We start from the raw sequence: 18,551 nt of genomic DNA, 5'->3' as shown, positions 1-18,551 counted from the left end.
TTAACATACTAACAAGAGAGCAAAAAGCGAAGGGGAAGGAGAAACTAGGAAAATCATACATGGGCTCACACCTATTTCCAAAGCTGGGCTAATATTCTTTTGCTTGTGTCTGAGTAAGTCACCAATTTTAACCTGCTAATGAAAAAGAAAAGAAAAAGAGAATGAAAGAAGCAGGCCCAGGACGGGCACGGTGATAGGATTAAAGTGCTGTAATCCTAGCACTTTGGGAGGCCGAGGCGGGTGGATCACCCCAGGTCAGGAGTTCGAGACCAGCCTGGTCAACCTGGTGAAACACCATCTCTACTAAAAACACAAAAAATTAGCTGGGCATGGTGGCGCATGCCTGTAAACCCAGCTACTCGGGAGGCCGAGCAGGAGAACAGCTTGAACCCGGAACGTAGAGAATGTGATGACCTGAGATCACATCATTGCCCTCAAGCCAGGGCAATGAGAGCAAAACTCGGTCTCAAAAGAAAAAAAAAAGCCATAAAATAACTCAGATTTCATTAAATACAACCCTAGTGGTGAATGACTACTGGTCAACAATAAAAAAGATGGATTACTCAGAACAGAGATTAAGAGTCCAGTAAGAATCCAGGAATCTTACCCTTAAATAATGAAGGAAATTCTTTCCTTGGAAAGTAATATCCTCTCAGGCCAGGAACTCCATTAGTAGACAGCCTTTTTAAAAAAAACATTTCTGGCCGGGCATGGGTTCACGCCTCTAATCCCAGCACTTTGGGAGGCTGAGGCAGGAAGATCACCTGAGGTCAGGAGTTCAAGACCGGCCTGGCCAACATGGCGAAACCCCATCTCCACTAAAAATACAAAAATTAGCCTGGCGTGGTGCTGGGCACCTGTAATCCCAGCAACTCGGGAAGCTAAAGGCAGAAGAATCGCTTGAACCCAGGAGGCAGAGGTTGCAGTGAGCCAAGGTCGCGCCATTGCACTCCAGCCTGGGTGACAAGAGTGAAAACTGTCTCAAAAAAAAAAAAATTCCTTTGGGAAGAACTTCTACATAAAAATCTCCAACACGAGATTGGAAAAAACGGTATGGGATCATCCCCGGACCTTTGGCTTTTACAGTTGGAGCTATAAGAACAAAAAGAAAAAAGTATGTCATTTAAACACAATATGTAGAAAAGCATAATTATTGAATCTGTATTGGTCTTTAACTTTTATACTTTGATCTTTAATTCTGTTCTTGTTACTGAGTCCAAAGAAAAATAGTATGAGTAAAATAAAAAGAACACCATAAATGCTAATATTCTGTTTATCAAAGTCTGCAGTGAAATATCCCATTAAATCCAAGTGCAGTGACTCACACCCATAATCCCAGAACTTTGGGAGGCTGAGGCGGGTGAATCTCCTGAGGTCAGGTGTCCAAGGTCAGCCTGGTCAACATGGTGAAACCCCAACTCTACTACAAATACAAAAATTAGGCAGGCGTGGTGGCAGGGGTCTATAATCCCAGCTACTCAGGAGGCTAAGGCAGGGAGAACTGCTTGAACCCAGGAGGTGAGCTTGCCATGAGCTGAGATCATACCACTGCACTTCAGCATGGGCGACAGAACAAAACTCCATCTTAAAAAAAAAAAAAAAAAAAAGGCTAGCATGTGACATTTGCTATGGGGAGACTAGGGATATGATCTTGCTGCAGTCCTTCCATTTTAGTAATTGCAAACAGTGTGATTCCATTCTGTTTCATCCCCACTCCACTCCAGAGCCAAAATAAGAAAATCAATTATATTTCTATTTCTTTAAAAACATATCTAACTAAATCATCTAATTAAAAGATAATATGCACGGCTCCATACTAGTAAAAACAACTTCTTATGTCCTGAGTATCATGGACATTTGATGAATGCTTGTTCAGTTGACTGGTGTAGACTTCAATAATAACCTGTTCGATGCATTATGCCACATTAATCTTGCATCTCAAAAGTAGGACAAATACTGTTCTTTCAGTTTTGTCTAGCCAAAATGTAGTATTTACACGTATTTAAAAATGGGTTAATAAAAAGAAAATGAGTTTGTTCTAGAGAGTATGAGAATTTTGAAAACGTGAATTCTCCTGTCCTGGCACATAGTTAATACTTAGAGGCATATTATTTCATGTAGAAGCTACCATTAAAAGAAATTAATGTTAAACATTACTTCACATAATCTTCTAACCTGACTTAAGACTGAAGACCTACCTCACGAAGCTGATTTATCAAGTTGTAAATCTTCACCTGTTGAATTCATAAGTTCATCTCTGAAAGGTAAGAATAAATACTTAATATTCACTAGGCAATATTCAGCAAAGTAATATCCACCAGTATATATTTAATATTTCATCACCAAGGGTGGGTGTGAAAAGAAAAGACAGACTGGGCACAGTGGCTCACGCCTGTAATCCCAACACTTTGGGAGGCCAAGGTAGGCAGATCTTGAGGTCAGGAGTTCAAGACCAGTCTGACCAACATGGTCAAACCCCGTCTCTACTAAAAATACAAAAATTAGCTAAGTGTGGTGGCAGGTGCCTGTAATCCCAGCTACTCAGGAGGCTGAGGCAGGAGAATTGCCTGAACCCAGGAGGCAGAGATTGCAGGGAGCCAACCTCATGCCACTGTACTCTAAGCCTAAGTGAAAGATCAAGTCTCTATCTCAGGAGGGAAAAAAAATCAATAATTAATTAATTAATTAATTAAGAAAAGACAAGACAATTGGGATGCTAGAGCACAACTAAATCTTCTTTTGAGGTTTCTATACAGTAACCAAACAAAATAATAATTGCAAATGGTCTCATCAGGTGCTTCGTGGAGGATGTGTCCTCACAAGTAAACTGGTATCTTTGCAACCCACAGGTCTTTGAAACATATTACAATAATCTTAAATGGGATCCTTTAATATCACATTGCATTCAAGACTATCTTCCTCTACACATCTATAAAAACAATCATTTATTCCCCCATAGGCTTTAAAATCTCAGGTTTAAAAACAAGACATGGATACTATTTTCTTTAGCAAAAGTAGCAGAAAACTGTGAAAGAAAATGTCAATTGCGTGCCAGTCATATGAGGGCAGTCTTCACGTTTTAAAAGCTAACACTGGCATGACTTACTCAATGTTGGACCCAGATAAATTAAAAAGTGGAAGATAAAAATACCTAAAATAGGCCAGGTGCTCATGCCTGTAATCCCAGCACTTTGGGAGGCCGAGGCAGGCAGATCACCCGAGGTCGGGAGTTCGAGACCAGTCTGACAAACATAGACAAACCCCAACTCTACTAAAAATACAAAATTAGACAGGCATAGTGGCACATGCCTGTAATCCCAGCTCCTCAGGAGGTTGAGGCAGGAGAATCGCTTGAACCCAGGAGGCGGACATGGCATTGAGTCGAGATCGCACCATTGCATTCCAGCCTGGGCAAGGACAGCAAAACTCCATCTCAAAAAAAAACAAAACAAAACCATAAAATAACTCAGACTTAATTAAATATAACCCTGGTGGTGAATAAATATTTGTCAACGATAAAAAAAATTTATTACTCAGAACAGAGAGGAGAGTCCAATAAGAATCCAAGAGTCTTACCTTTTAATAAAAAAATGAATCCATTCCTTTGACAGCAATATCCTCTCCAGGTCAGGAATTCCATTAGTAGACAGCCTTCTTACAAAAAATTCCTGGCCAGGCATAGTGGTTCACATCTGTAATCCCAGCACGTTGGGAGGCTGAGGCAGAAGGATCATCTGAGGTCAGGAGTTCAAGACCAGCCTGGCCAACATGGTGAAACCCCGTCTCTACTAAAAATACAAAAATCAGGCTGGCATGATGGTGGGCGCCTGTAATCCCACCTACTTGGGAGGCTGAGGTAGGAGAATCACATGAACCCAAGAGGCAGAGGTTGCAGTGAGCCAAGATCACACCATTGCACTCCAGCCTGAGCAAGAAGAATGAAACCCCATCCCCCACCACAAAAAAAAGTTCCTTTGGAACGGCCTTCTACATAAAGATCTTCAACATGACACTGGAAAAAAGGGTATGGGATCATCACTGGACCTTTGGCTTTTACAGCTTGAGTTATAAGGACAAAAAGAAAAAGGGATATCATTTAAACACAATTATGTAGAATAGAATAACTATTAAATCTGTACTGGTCTTTAACTTTTATACTTTTATCTTTATTTCTGTTAATATAATTGAGTCTAAAGAAAAATAGCAATAAAATAAAAATATTATTGTTCAAAAAATTGAACAATAATAATCTGTTCAACGCATTATGCCAGATAAATCTTGCATCTCAAAAGTAGGACAAATACTGTTCTTCCAGTTCTGTCTACCCGTAAATGCAATATTTACATGTATTTCTAATGGGTTATTAAAAAGAAAATGAGTTCATTGTTCTAGAGAGTATGAAAATTTTGACAACATGAATTCTCTTGTTCTGGCACATAATTAATACTTAGAGGCATATTATTTCATGTGGAGGGTACCATTAAAAGAATTCAATGTTAAACCTTAAATAATGAGTGAAATAAAAACAACAGCAAAAATGCTAATATTCTGTTTATCAAAGTCTGCAGTGAAATATCCCATTAAAACCGGTTGTAGTGACTCACACCCGTAATCCCAGCAGTTTGAGAGGCCGAGGCGGGTGAATCACCTGAGGTCAGGAGTTGGAGACCAGCCTGGCCAACACAGTGAAACCCCATCTCTACTAAAAATACAAAAAGTAGCCAGACATTGGGGAGGGCGCCTGTAATCCCAGCTACTCAGGAGGCTGAAGAAGGAGAATCGCTTAAACCCGGGAGGCGGAGGCTGCAGTGAGCCAAGATCACAGAATTGCACTCCAGCCCAGGCAACAAGAGCTAAACTCTATCTCAAAACAAAACAAAACAAACAAACAAAAAACAGTAAGAGAAAACTGGAGCTAAGTCCTCTCATTGTATTTACTTTTCTAAAATAAAACAACATTATTAAAAAAATTATGGCCAAGCCCAATGGCTCATGCCTGTAATCCCAGCGCTTTGTGAGGCCAATGTGGATAAATCACATGAGGTCAGGAGTTCAAGACCAGCCTGGCCAACATGGTGAAACCTCAACTCTACTACGATTACAAAAATTAGGAAGGCATGGTGGCAGGTGCCTGTAATCCCAGCTACTTGGGAGGCTGAGGCAAGTAGAATTGCTTAAACCCAGAAGGTAGAGCTTGCCATGAGCTGAGATCACACTACTGCACTGCAAGGGCAACAAAACAAAACTCCATCTAAAAAAAAAAAGAACTGCTAGCAGGTGCAATTATTCACAATATGTAGAAATTATTATTTTCAACATATTGTGTTTAAATGATATCCCTTTTTCTAATTGTTCTTATAGCTCAACCTGTAAAAGCCAAAGGTCCAGGGAAACGGGATATGATCTCACTGGCTATCCTTCCATTTTAGTAAATCTAAACAGTGTCATCCCATTCTGTTTCATCCCCACTCCAGAGCCAAAACAAGAAAATCAATTATATTTCTATTTCTTTAAAAACATATCTAACTAAATCTAATTAAAAGATAATATGCATGGCTCCACACTCTAAAAGAAAATTCTGTCCTATGTATCATGGACATTTGACGAATGCTTGTTCAGTTGACCGGTGTAGACTTCAATAATAATCTGTTCAATGCATTACGCCAGATAAATCTTGCATCTCAAAAGTAGGACAAATACTGTTCTTCCAGTTCTGTCTACCCGTAAATGCAATATTTACATGTATTTCTAATGGGTTAATAAAAAGAAAATGAGTTCACTGTTCTAGAGAGTATGAGAATTTTGACAACATGAATTCTCTTGTCCTGGCACATAATTAATACTTAGAGGCATATTATTTCATGTGGAGGGTACCATTAAAAGAATTCAATGTTAAATCTTAAATAATTATTTCACATAATCTTCTAATCTGACTTAAGATTGAAGACCTACCTCCTGAAGCTGTTTAATCAAGTTGTAAATCTTCACCTGTTGAATTCATAAGTTCATGTCTGAAAGGTAAGAATACTTAATATTCACTAGGCAACATTAAGCAAAATAATATCCACTAGTACTTATTTAACATTTCATCACCAAGGGTGGTTGTGATAAGAAAAGACAGGCTGGGCACAGCGGCTGACGCCTTTAATCCCAGCACTTTGGAACGCTAAGGCAGGCAGATCACGAGGTCAGGAGTTCGAGGCCAGCCGGGCCAACATGGTGAAACCCTGTCTCTACTAAAAATACAAACATTAACCACGCATGGTGGCAGGCACCTGTAATCCCAGCTACTCAGGAGGCTGAGGCAGGAGAATTGCCTGAACCCAGGAGGTGGATGTTGCAGAAACCACGATCACACCACTGCATTCCAGCCTGGGTGAAACAGCAAGATTCTGTCTCAATCAATCAATAAAAATGTAAGAAGGAAGCATTTACTGTGCATGTATATGCCTGGTATTATGTGAAGCACTTTACTGTCTTATCAAATCTTCAGGATAGATCTTCAGTTCTCATGACCACAAAAGAGGACACTAAAGCTCAGACAGGAGAAGAGACATGGCCAGCCTGTGTCCCCAGAGCCTACAGTCTTACCACCAGGTGAGACCGTTACACTGCTTCCAGGTATCACATGTTGTGAGATTTTTACTTTAAAATGAACCAAAAAAAACCAAAGGCAAAAAAGGCATAAGCTATTAAAAAGTGGGAGAAACACTAAGAGAACCTTAAGCACGTAACTAAAAATATTATGGAAATGTTACTGAATTCATTAGCAAATTTAATTCTAGATTTTCATTGAGGAGTAGGTTATATTGCTCATGATAAAGAAAAAAATGTTCACTTTAAGTATATTAACATAAATACCATCAATATGGTTTATCATGTTTAAACGTTCACTTAAAGCAATTCAGTTAAAATTCTGCATCTCATACAATTTTATAGTTTGCTAGTAGGTTACAAGTAAATAGTCATCCAAGTAAAAACAGTAAAACACATGATGTTTTCCACTGGTTATTGCTCTTTTTAGGTAAGCACTTGATATATACCAACAGACAGAGGATAATAACAAATTGCTAATTTCTTTCATCATTATGCAAAGGTGGCTTCCGGACAGAATAGTGTAAGTGCAATGACGAATTTGAAATCTAATGTCAACTCAGTGATGCAGCAAGATAAAAGTAGAGACAATAGGGGCACCTTGGTGAGTACTGACTTTTTATTTATTTATTTATTTATTTTGAGATGGAGTTTTGCTCCTTTTGCCCAGGCTAGAGTGCAATGGTGCAATCTCGGCTCACCACAACCTCTGCCTCACGGGTTCAAGCGATCCTCCTGCCTCAGCCTCCCAAGTAGCAGGGATTACAGACATGTGCCCATCTAATTTTGTATTTTTAGTAGAGATGGGGTTTCTCCACATTGGTCAGGCTGGTCTTGAACGCCCGACCTCAAGTATCTGCCTGTCTCGACCTCTCAAAGTGCTGGGATTACAGGCGTGAGCCACCATGCCCGGACGAATTCCAAATTTAACGAAGCAGACTAAGAGAAACAATTCATTTTAAAAAATAACATTTGGCCAGGCATGGTGGCTCACACCTGTAATCCCAGCACTTTGGGAGGCTGAGGCAGGTGGGTCAGCAGTTCAAGACCAGCCTGGCCAAGATCATGATACCATCTCTCAAAAATACAAAAATCAGCCAGACGTGGTGGCTGGCGCCTGTAAACCCAGCTGCTCAGGAGGCTGAGGCAGAGAACTGCTTCAACCCAGGAGGCAGAGGTTGCAATGAGCAGAGATCACACCACTGCACTCCAGCCTGGGTGACAGAGTGAGGCTCTGTCTCAAAAAATAATAATAATAATTCAGTGAAATCCCTAAGATCCAGGGCTTTGCAATAAATATGTAAATAAATTCCCAATCTCCATGCTGAAAGTTTAAAAGAAATGCTAATAATTAAAGAAACACAACTTTTCCTTAGCTTTGCAGCAATTTAGAAACAGAGAGTGTTTCCAATATTTAGACACTACGAAGCACCTGACAAGGAGAAACGTGTAAGGAGGCATGACTCACCGGCAGCCCTGGGCCTGTCCACGGTACCCCCATGATGAAGAGTAACTCCACTGTGTAAATGCTCATGAACACAGGATTACAGGACTTTTCCAGTTTAGACATACCATATTTTCTTTCAGACAATTCTTCAACTTGCTTATGTAGATCAGCAATACGATTATTCCATTTCTCTGAAAACTGAGCAAAAGCTGATTCTCAATAATACATCCCTATGTCAGAGCAGCACTAACATATAAGAACTTATTTCATATATTTTACATTCTAACAGTCCACATCATTTTACTGCTTTCAAAAAAAAATTTCCCTTCTTTGGCGGTTCTTAGAATTGGTTTAATGAGAGACTATTAGAGAAGCTGAAAAGCAGGAGGGCAGAAAAGTTCAATCAAATTAAACACGGTAACAGGGAGGCCACAATGAGGAGGTCTCCAGGGGTCTTTTAGGAAACTTCCTAAAACATGTCTCAGCTGTGTGGAAATAAGACTTTACAGCAGCTGGGTGTGGTGGTGCAGGCCTGTAATCCTAGCACTTCGGCAGCAGAGGCAGGCGGATGGCTTTGAGCTCAGGGTAACATAGCCAAAAAACTCCCCTCCCCACCCCCACCCATCTCTACCAAAAATACAAAACAGCCAGGCATGGTGGTGGGTGCCTATAGTCCCATCTACTCAGGAGGCTGAGGCAAGAGAATCACTTGAACCCAGGAAGCAGACATTGCAGTGAGCCGAGACCATGCTACTGCCAGCCTGGATGACAGAGCAACACTCCACCTCAAAAAAGAAAAAACAAAAACAAAAACAAGGTTAAAGGGGACCCCAGACCTTAAAGGTACAAGTTTAAGAGGGACCCCTAAGCAAAAAATGCCAACCCTTTTTCTCTCAATCTTTGAAACACCAGGAGGGTGTAACAGTTTTGCAGCCTAGCTGTAGCAGGCTGATGCCCCCAAGATGCCCATATCCTAATCCCGGGAACTGGTGAACATGACCTTGTATGGCAAAAGGGGCTTTGCAGATATAATGAAGTTAAGGGTCTTTGGCTGGCTTGTACTGGCGGGGTTAATGTACTCACCCGGATCCTTATAAGAGCAGAGAAGGTGATGGAGAGGGTGGGAGGTGTAGTGACGGAAGCAGGAAACTCCAGTCATTCAGGACGTGCAGCACAAGCTGAGAAGTGCAGGCCGCCTCCAGGGCCAGGAGACAGATTCTCCCGCAGAGCCTCGGAAGGCAACAACCCTGCTGCCACCTTGCTTCAGTGGGACTTACTTTAGAATTCTGGTCTTCAGAACTGTAAGGGAATAAATTTGTGTTGTTTTAAGTCACTAAGTGTGTGGTAATTTGTTGCAGCAGCCACGGGAACCTAGTAGTAAAGCCTCAAAACCCATCTGAAGGGGCTGGGCTCGGTGGCTCATGTCTGTAATCCCAGCACTTTGGGAGACCGAGGAGGAGAGATCACTTGAGGTCAGGAGTTCAAGACCAGCCTGGCCAACGTGGCGAAGTGCCATCTCTACAAAAAATACAAAAATTAGCCGGGCATGGTGGCACATACCTGTAATCTCAGCTACTCAGGAGGCTGAGACATGAGAATTGTTTGCACCTGGGGTTGGGGGGTGGAGGCTGCAATGAGCTGAGATTGCACCACTGCACTCCCGCCTGGGTGACAAGAGCGAGGCTCTATCTCGAAAACAAAAACAAAACAAACTAAAAAACCCACCTGAAGAAGTTTCCAGTTCTGCCAGCAGTCCCCCACCCAACCCTCGGAAGCAGACATTCCATTGCTGTGGGCCATGGACAGGCAAAAGGAAGCACCTCCTCGTGGCAGAGGCCTACCCAGGAGAAACCCAAGGGAAGGCACTGCCTGGCCAGGCTCTCTGCCAAAGCCATATTATGGTGTTTTTTGTTTTTGTTTTTGTTTTGAGACACAGTTTCACTCTGTCTCCCAGACTGGAGTGCAGTGGCACAATCTTGGCTCACTTCGACCTCTGCCTCCCCAGTTTAAGCAATTCTCCTGCCTCAGCCTCCTGAGTAGCTGGAATTACAGGAACATAGCACGCCTAGCTAATTTTTTTATTTTTAGTAGAGATGGGGTTTTGCCATGTTGCCCAGGCTAGACTTGAACACCTTACCTCAAGTGATCCACCTGTCTCAGCCTCCCAAACTGCTGGGATTACAGGAGTGAGCCACCGCACCCAGCACTCGCCAAGGCCTTTGATGGCAGGCTTTTTCCAGGGGATCAGTCCTGGTCTGGTCTGGCTCTGCCCACTCTCCCTCTCACCTAGCTGGAATCCCTAGCTCCTTCTCAGTAGAGGAGAGTGTGGACCCCAACCCCAGCTTGGTATGGTTCAGATCTGCGTTTCACTCATGGAACCTGGCTGCTCCTCAAGCCGTGGAGAAAAACAGGGTCTCTCTGCAGGTATGATACAGGATGGGCCTGTCCCCAGGACTCTGTGAGAGGGAAGCCCAATGTCCCACCAGATTGGCAGAGCTGGGAAACAGAAAGTTTTATGATAGCCCTAAGGAAAAAAACAGGCAGCAGAGGAAGCAGGACAGCACTCACATGGAACCCATGTCACTGCCTGAGTGAGGTGAGGGAGGAGTGCACCCCAGTGACATGAGGGGGAAGAGAGGCGCGGTTCTAGGGCAGCTTTCCCCCTCATTTCCTCCCATGTTACTCTGATCCCCTCCAGGTGAGCCTGCCCACTTTGTGCCCAGGAGCCTGTAGAAAAACACAGCACCAAATGGTTATGGCCCCAGGAGTGGGGCACAGCAGGGAGGAGTCGTGGACAGAGGACAGGCAGGGGAGGAGGGAGTGGGCCTCAAACTCCAGGAGGGGGCCCTTCTCATGGGTCCTCCTTTTTGGCTTCTCCTTCTTTACCCTGGGCTGATCACCCAGGGAAGAACTGAAGCAAGGTTTCTCACCCTCAGGTCCAAGGGATTCAACTACCGGGCCCTTAGGGAGGTGTGATGAGCCCCCCGAAAGGATGCAAGGTTTTTTGTTTTTGTTTTTGTTTTTTTTTTTTTGGAGATGGAGTTTCGCTCTTGTCACCAAGGCTGGAGTGCAGTGGTGCAATCTCACCTCACTGCAACCTCTGCCCCCCGGGTTCAAGTGAATCTCCTGCCTCAGCCTCCAGAGTAGGCTATAAGGTGTAAGGCCACCTGTAAGGTGGCCGCCACCACGCCTAATTTTTTGCATTTTTAGTAGAGATGAGGTTTCGCCATGTTGGGCACGCTGGTCTCGAACTCCTGACCTCAGGTGATCCGACCAGCTCGGCCTCCCAAAGTTCTGGGATTACAGGCGTGACCACTGCGCTTGGCCACAATGCAAGGTTTTGCATGGAGAGCATGTACATGCCTTTCTGGAAAACAGTCCACAGCTTATTCTCAGCAGGCTCCACAGTCAAAAAAGGTTAGAACTCTTGCTACAGAGCTGTGGGAGCACCTAGGTGAGGGGCCTGCCAAGGGCATTCTAGCGACTACCTGGGCACCCGAGCCCACTGTCCCCTAGGCAGGCTGCACTGCTTGGTATTTGCAGAGCTGAGGGGGTGGGGCATGTGGGGACTGTGAAATTGCCCTGAGATGACCCACAGTCCTCAGCTGGGAAGCGAGGGGTACATCTCCTGCAGCATCCTCCATCCCTAGACCATGGGGCCAGGAGAACTGATCCTTTCAGCAAGTCAAAAGCCTATTACTGACTTCTTCCCTGGCCATGTAGACAGTTGAACCAGGGCAGTCATATCAAGTAAATGCCTTGGTCTCTGTCACCGAGGTGACCAGTAGGCATTCCCAGGTGCAGTGAAGGTCCTGACACCAAGATATGCACCTGGCCACCTGAGGAAAGAGAAAGGACTATCCAAGGGGATGGGGCTGAGCTGGGTGTGGAGTGGTCCTTGTGGGTCTTGGTGAGTGGGAGGGGGAGCAGCATGATCCAGACCTTGAGGCAGAAGGACAACCAGGAGACAGCCTGGAAAATGTGCTGGACCCACAAGGGCTCAAGGCTGGCCAGAGAGGGAGGTGGGATAGGCTGGAAAGTCCTGAGGTCTGAAGATTGGCCCTGGCAGAAAGAAGCCAGGTAAGGTGGGGTGTTACCCGCACCCTGGGGGCCAAGTGCAGGCCAGATCAGGCCAATTACCGGGCCCTTAGAGAGATGTGAGCCCCTTGAAATAGTGGAAGTTTTTTTTTTTTTTTTGAGACGGAGTTTCGCTCTTCTCGCACAGGCTGGCACCTTTGCCCAGAGCAGGCACCAACATTTCTGGCTCTGGGTGTGACCTCAGAGTGGGGAAAATCCCCAACCCCCACCAGGACCACCTGCCGCCTAGACTACTTCAGATGCTGAGCCCAAGCCAGGGGCAGGAAGCTAGAATGACACCTAGGTTAATCCTGACAAAGTCCCTGGCTACCCCCAGCTACGGGGCTGAAGGGGAATTACAGCCCAAACCCCGGAAGCTGACTCTCTAACACTGAGCCCTCAGTGCCCACAGGGAGATAGAATCAGCACACTATCCAGATGGGGAAATGGGCTCCGAGAAGTGCAAGAGCCTTGCCCGATGCCCCAGACCAGGGCTCCAGGCCCAGAGTATTCTTTTGTCACTGTGTCCAGAGGGCAGCAGCTGCTCTAATGTACCTACCTGAGCCTGGCAACCTTCTCCAACTTCGGAAGCCCAGGAGCATGGCCCATGTCCACTGATGCACTTGGCATGAGGCGCGACCAGAGGGACGGAGGCAGATGAGTTTCACCTCCTCCACTGGATTGTGAGGGCCTAGAAGGAGACAAGGCTCTGCTTGAGAAGACAGTGGATAGTGGTTTCCCTCTGGATGGATCTCCAGTGCCTGAATGGGACCTGGCTCAGACAGAGCACAGTTCTGCAGGTCCCTGAGGCACGGAGAGTTCACAGCTACTAAGTGTAGGAGTCTAAATTCAAAGCCAATAGCGTGACTCCAAAGTCCCTGCCCTAGCCCCTGGACCACCCACCTCTCGGGATTCACCCTTGCAGGCTCATCAGATGCCCAGGCCAGCAGCACAGCCAGCCAGGACCAGGGAAACTTGAGAAGCCTCAGAGCACCCCCAAGTATTCCAATCTAATCCTGGCACCCCTGCCTCTCACCACCCTTCTTCCTGTTTTAACCTCACCGCCTACACAGAGCCTGGGCCACTTAACAGATGCCTCAATAAATCAAGAGTCTAATCTTCTTGGGGGGAAAAAAAAAAAAGACTTGACAGATATATAGTTGCAAGTCAGAATGCTAAAGAATATAAACATATAACAAGTTAATGTATGTATAAATTCAATATACATCCAATCATTGTGACTATGACACAGTAGAATATTAAAATACTATTTTAAAATTTTTACAAGCTTAATATTCTATTCATTCAAACTATTTATTTAAAATACAAATCATCAACATAATTTGCTACTAAAATCTCATGCAGTCCCTTCACAGGACACATGAACCACTGGGAGTTAATAAATTAGCAGCTGGTAGGCAGTGACACACAGCAAAAATGAAAACCAAGAGGTGAAATGGTTCTGAAATAAAGAAGGTTTTAAAGCTAAGAGAAATCATTGAATTACTAAGTCATTAGCACTAATTTTAAGCCAACTAATTAATATGAGATAATACAATGTCCTATGCTTTGGTAAATTCAAACTATATTTAAACACTGTCTGTAATGTGACTTTCAAAATGCTCCTGGCCTTACAAAGATGAGATTACAATGCAGTAATACATGCTAAAGCGTTTCCCCCTGCAAAGCATGTTGTAACTTTCATTAGTCACATTGAGAGTCCAGAAGATGAAGGAAAAGGTTGTAGATTTCGCTGAGAACTTACCAGAGTTGAACTCCTTCACTTTCCGTTGCCCAGCATTGGCGGGTTCCAAGAGTGGTGGCTATAGTGGCTCGTTGGTCTTTGGTCTCTTAGAAGGTGGAGAATCATCATCATCTTGAAAAAGAAAATGGTCATTATTGAAGGAACCATTGTAGAGTTACAGCCACCTCCTGGTCAACAACATTCAAAAGTTGAGTGGAGGTTTAAAGGTATTTTGAGTATTAATAATTATTTCTCTATTGTGACCTTCAGCACACTTTTTTCTAGTTACATTTGAAATGTTATTCTTTTGGGACGTGCTCAAGTGAATACTGCTTTTTCCTCCGTCTTGCTTCATTACTTTTGAGTTTGCTTCATTTGAGTCATCATTATAAATCTTCCCTTCTCCTCAAATAACTTTCAAATTGTTGCCAAGAACTGTATTCTATTTTAAGGCTTTTGAGAAAAATCTTTCAATGAAGACAGCCACCTAAAACTATACGAATATAGAAGGGGATAAAATAAAGCTTAGATTGGAAAAAAATTCAAGATTATACAAAATTCAAGCATACATAAACAAGGGAAGCTGGATAATTGTATGTTCAAATACTTTTAATATGTGCAAAATGTGTAGGGTTAAAGAAATAGAGCTGGCCAGGTATGGTGGCTCACGCCTGTAATTCCAACACTTTGGGAGGCCAAGGCAGGCAGAGCACTTGAGGTCAGGAATTCGAGACCAGCCTGGCCTACACGGTGAAACCCCATCTCTACTAAAAATACAAAAATTAGGCTGGGCGCGGTGGCTCATGCCTGTGATCCCAGCACTTTGGGAGGCCAAGAAGGCTAGATCACCTGAGGTCGGGAGTTTAGAGACCAGCCTGACCAAAATAGAGAAATCCCGTCTCTACTAAAAATACAATATTAGCCAGGTGCGGTGGCGCATGCCTGTAAACCCAGCTACTCAGGGCACTGAGGCAGGAGAATCGCTTGAACCCAAAAGGCAAAGGTTGCAGTGAGACGAGATCGTGCCATTGCACTCCAGCCTGGGCAACAAGAGTGAAACTCCGTCTCAAAAGACAACAAAAATTAGCCAGGAGTGGTGGCACATGTAATCCCAGCTACTTGGGAAGCTGAGGCAGGAGAATCGCTTGAAACCGGGAGGCAGAAGTTGTGGTTAGCCGAGATCACATAACTGTACTCAAGCCTGGGTAACAGAGCAAGACCCTGTCTCAACAAAAAAGAAAAGAAAGAAGAAAAGAAGAAAGAAAAGGAAGGAAGGAAGGAAGGAAGGAAGGAAGGAAGGAAGGAAGGAAGGAAGGAAGGAAGGAAGGAAGGAAGGAAGGAGAGAAAATAGGGATACATTACTTATGAAACAGATACTGTTGACTCAGTTACCAGAAAGCCTGTGTATAAATGAGCAGTGAGGTATTCAAGCACAGCACACACACTCTACTCAGGGCAGCTGTTGTGAGAGTTCCATGCTCATTTCCTTGTGGATATACCAGCAACTCACTCTGCTATGATCCTGCAATACATTTCACATTAGCATTAGAGACATCTGGGCCAGGTGCGATGGCTCACACCTGAAATACCAACACTTTGGGAGGCCGAGGCAGACACATCACCTGAGGTCAGGAGTTCCAGGCCAGACCGGCCAACATGGTGAAACACCATCTCTATCAAAAAAATACAAAAATTAGCCAGGTGTGGTGGCACGTGCCTGTAATCCCAGCTACTCAGGAGCCTGAGGCAGGAGAATCCCTTGAACCCAGGAGGTAGAGGTTGCAGTGAGCCGAGATTATGCCACTGCACTCCAGCCTGGGCGACAGAGCAAGGCTCCATCTCAAAAAAAAAAGAGAGAATTAGAGACAAATGGATCAAATCAGCTGCCACCATCATCTTCTAGTCCTGCAAAGTGTCAGGTAACGTCCTATTAAGATTGCTGCACACACATCATCTATAAAATACTGAAAATATCATTTTAGGAATTTTTTTTTTTTTTAATTTTGAGATGGAGTTTCACTCTTGTTGCCCAAGCTGGAATGCAACGGCCTGTTCTCAGCTCACTGCAACCTCCGCCTCCTGGGTTCAAGCAATTCTGCTGCCTCAGCCTCCCGAGTAGCTGGGATTACAGGCATGCACCACCATGTCTGTTTAATTTTGTATTTTTAGAAGAGGCAGGGTTTCTCCATGTTGGTCAGGCTGGTCTTGAACTCCCGACTTCAGGTGATCACCCACCTTGGCCTCCCAAAGTGCTGGAATTACAGGTGTGAGCCACCACGCCTGGCCAAGAAATCCTTATTTTAAAAAAAGGCCAGGCTCAGTGGCTCACGCCTATAATTTCAGTACTTTGGGAGGCCAAGGCAGGTGAATCACTTCAGGTCAGTAGTTTGAGAACAGCCTGGGCAACATGATGTAATCCCATCTCTACTAAAAATAATAATTTAAAAAAATTAGCTGGGTGTGGTGGTGGGCACCTGTAGTCCCAGCTTCTCAGGAGGCTGAGGCAGGAGAATCTCTTGAATCTGGGAGGCGGAGGTGGCAGTGAGTGGAGATCATGCCACTGCACTCTAGCCTGGGCAACAACGCAAAACTTCATCTCAAAAAAAAAAACAAAAACAAAAACAGACTCCATCTCAAAAAAAATCAAAAACAAAACAAAAAACAAATGTGGTATGGAAATGAAAATAATTACTGTGTTAAAGACAGTTTCATAGAAAATAAAAGACCACTCAAATACAATAAGCTGTCTTTTTAGATGAGTATAATTGTTATTCTTACTTTACAGCTAAAGAAACGGGCTCAGAGAATGTTATTTGATTGGACCGTGTTGCATCTCTGGACAGTGCAGCTGAGATCAGACTGTGTGTGTAACTCCACTAGCCTACCAGGGTGCCTCTCACAAAGGTAAAAAATGTAAATTTGGCCTAATATACAAAGTTGCCAGGGCAGCACTGGGTCAATTCTACATACACTACTTCTATGTTCATCAAGGGAAACTTTAGGGGAAGGTGAAAATGCTTCTAGAAGGTAACTGGACACCAGCACCCTTGCTTGTTGCCTTTGGGCTCTTCTTCTAAGACCAATAGTAACCTGAAATTATTGACTGACTGCTCCAATGAAGTGGACAAAAGGGTACCAAGGTCGCCAACATCAGACAAATTCACTTGAGGTCCTATCTATGTGCTTTGAAAGACAAAACTGCTTTTGTGAAGGATACTGTATTTCAGAAAAACATAATATTAACAATAACACTGTAAAATGCTGATGTGTTGAATGCTACTTTAGAAAAACATGTTCAAATCTAGGGGAAAAAACTATGATAGAAAACTACGTATCGATTATCTAGCTAGCTAGCTATCCAGAGACATGGTTTCATTCTGTTGCTCAGGATGGAAAGCAGTTGAGATGATCATAGCTCACTGCAGACTTAAGCTCCTGGCCTCAAGTGATTCTCCTGCCTCCTAAGTAGCTGGGGCCACAGGTGGACACAGTTACACCTGGGTCTTTTGTTTTGTAGCGACAGGGTTTCACTACATTGCCCAGGCTGGTGTCAAACTTTGGAGTCTCGCTGCGTAGCCCAGGATGGGGTACAGTGGTGGGATGTCGGCTCACTGCAACTTCCGCCTCCTGGGTTCAAGTGATTCTCCTGTATCAGCCTCCCGAGTAGCTGGGACTACAGGAATGCTCTACCACACCCGGTTAATTTTTGTATTTTTTGTAGAGACTGGGTTTCACCATGTTGGCCAGGCTGGTCTCGAACTCCTGATCTCAGGTGATCCACCCGCCTTGGCCTCCCAAAGTGCTGGGATTACAGGCCTGAGCCACTTAACACTTTCTTATGCTATTAAATAGCCTAACCCAGGTGAGGCGCGGTGGCTCAAGCCTGTAATCCCGAAAACTCGGATGGCCAAGGTAAGAAGACCACTTGAACCCAGGAGTTCGAAACCGGCCTGGGCAACACAGCGAGACCCCCCCCCCCCCGCCCCAGCTCTACAAAAGATACAAAAGCTAAGCCAGGCGCACACCACGCTGGGCTAATTTGTGTATCTTTTGTAGAGACGGGGGTTTTGTCATGTTGCCCAGGCCGGTCTCGAACTCCTGCGCCCAAGCCATCCATCCTTCTGCTTCGGCCTCCCAAAATGCTGGGATTACAGGGCCCAGCCAGCCTCATGTTTTCTTTAAGCAGTGCGCACTTGGTTAGTTTTCTTTTTTATTTTTTTAGACAGGGTTTACCTCAGTCTCGCAGGCTACAATGCTGTGGTGGGATCATAGCTCACTGAAGCCTTGAACCATGGGGTTCAAGTAGCTGGGGAGCTGAGGTAGGACTACAGAGATGGGGTCGCGCCATGCCGCTCTTGGCCTGAAGGGCTCCTCCCGCTGGCCGCGCCCGGACATAGTTTTCTATTTTTGACCACATAAACACTGTGAATGGGTCGGAGTTTGTCAGCCACCCTTTTCCAGCCAGCAACACACAGGACCTGGCGGGGAGGTCGCTCCACTCTGAGAAGACTACCTAACTCTAAGCACCGTACCGCCCAGGTGACAACGCCGAACGCCAGCCTGTAACGAAGCCGAAGGACCACCTTCATAAAGTCACCGAAGGCCCGCCCCTGTGACGTCAACGGAGGCGCGCCCCTGTGACGGCGCAGAGGCCCGCCTCTCACGCGGACCCAATCGGAACTCGAGGTG

At 44.6% G+C, this 18,551-nt stretch overlaps 2 long non-coding RNA genes across 8 annotated transcripts in view; both read right to left on the bottom strand.

The window, feature by feature from the left end:
* LOC105463725 (uncharacterized) overlaps window positions 1-4,051 on the bottom strand; it is a 29,685-nt gene extending 25,634 nt beyond the window's left edge. For all 6 annotated transcript variants that reach the window (XR_011622411.1, XR_011622410.1, XR_011622407.1 and 3 more), the window contains exons 1-3: window positions 3,577-4,051; window positions 2,199-2,257; window positions 608-1,092 (exon numbers count right to left, since the gene is read on the bottom strand). This is a non-coding gene — a long non-coding RNA (uncharacterized lncRNA). The remainder of the gene's footprint in view (window positions 1-607; window positions 1,093-2,198; window positions 2,258-3,576) is intronic.
* A 684-nt stretch (window positions 4,052-4,735) lies between these two features.
* On the bottom strand, window positions 4,736-18,543 carry LOC112424717 (uncharacterized). Of its 2 annotated transcripts, none has more exons than XR_011622415.1 (7): window positions 15,255-15,478; window positions 13,884-13,994; window positions 12,678-12,809; window positions 9,125-9,340; window positions 8,063-8,239; window positions 5,949-6,011; window positions 4,736-5,717 (listed from the first exon to the last, which is right to left on the bottom strand). It is a non-coding gene; the product is annotated as an uncharacterized lncRNA (long non-coding RNA). The 2 variants fall into 2 exon arrangements; XR_011622414.1 differs by lacking the exon at window positions 15,255-15,478 and adding an exon at window positions 18,096-18,543 and having other exon boundaries at window positions 4,737-5,717.
* Between the last annotated feature and the right edge of the window lie 8 nt (window positions 18,544-18,551).

Source organism: Macaca nemestrina, chromosome 4, assembly GCF_043159975.1.
Source record: "Macaca nemestrina isolate mMacNem1 chromosome 4, mMacNem.hap1, whole genome shotgun sequence".
Classification (NCBI taxonomy): domain Eukaryota; kingdom Metazoa; phylum Chordata; class Mammalia; order Primates; family Cercopithecidae; genus Macaca; species Macaca nemestrina.
Note: the sequence above shows the minus strand (reverse complement) of the source record. Positions and strands in the feature narration are given on the sequence as shown.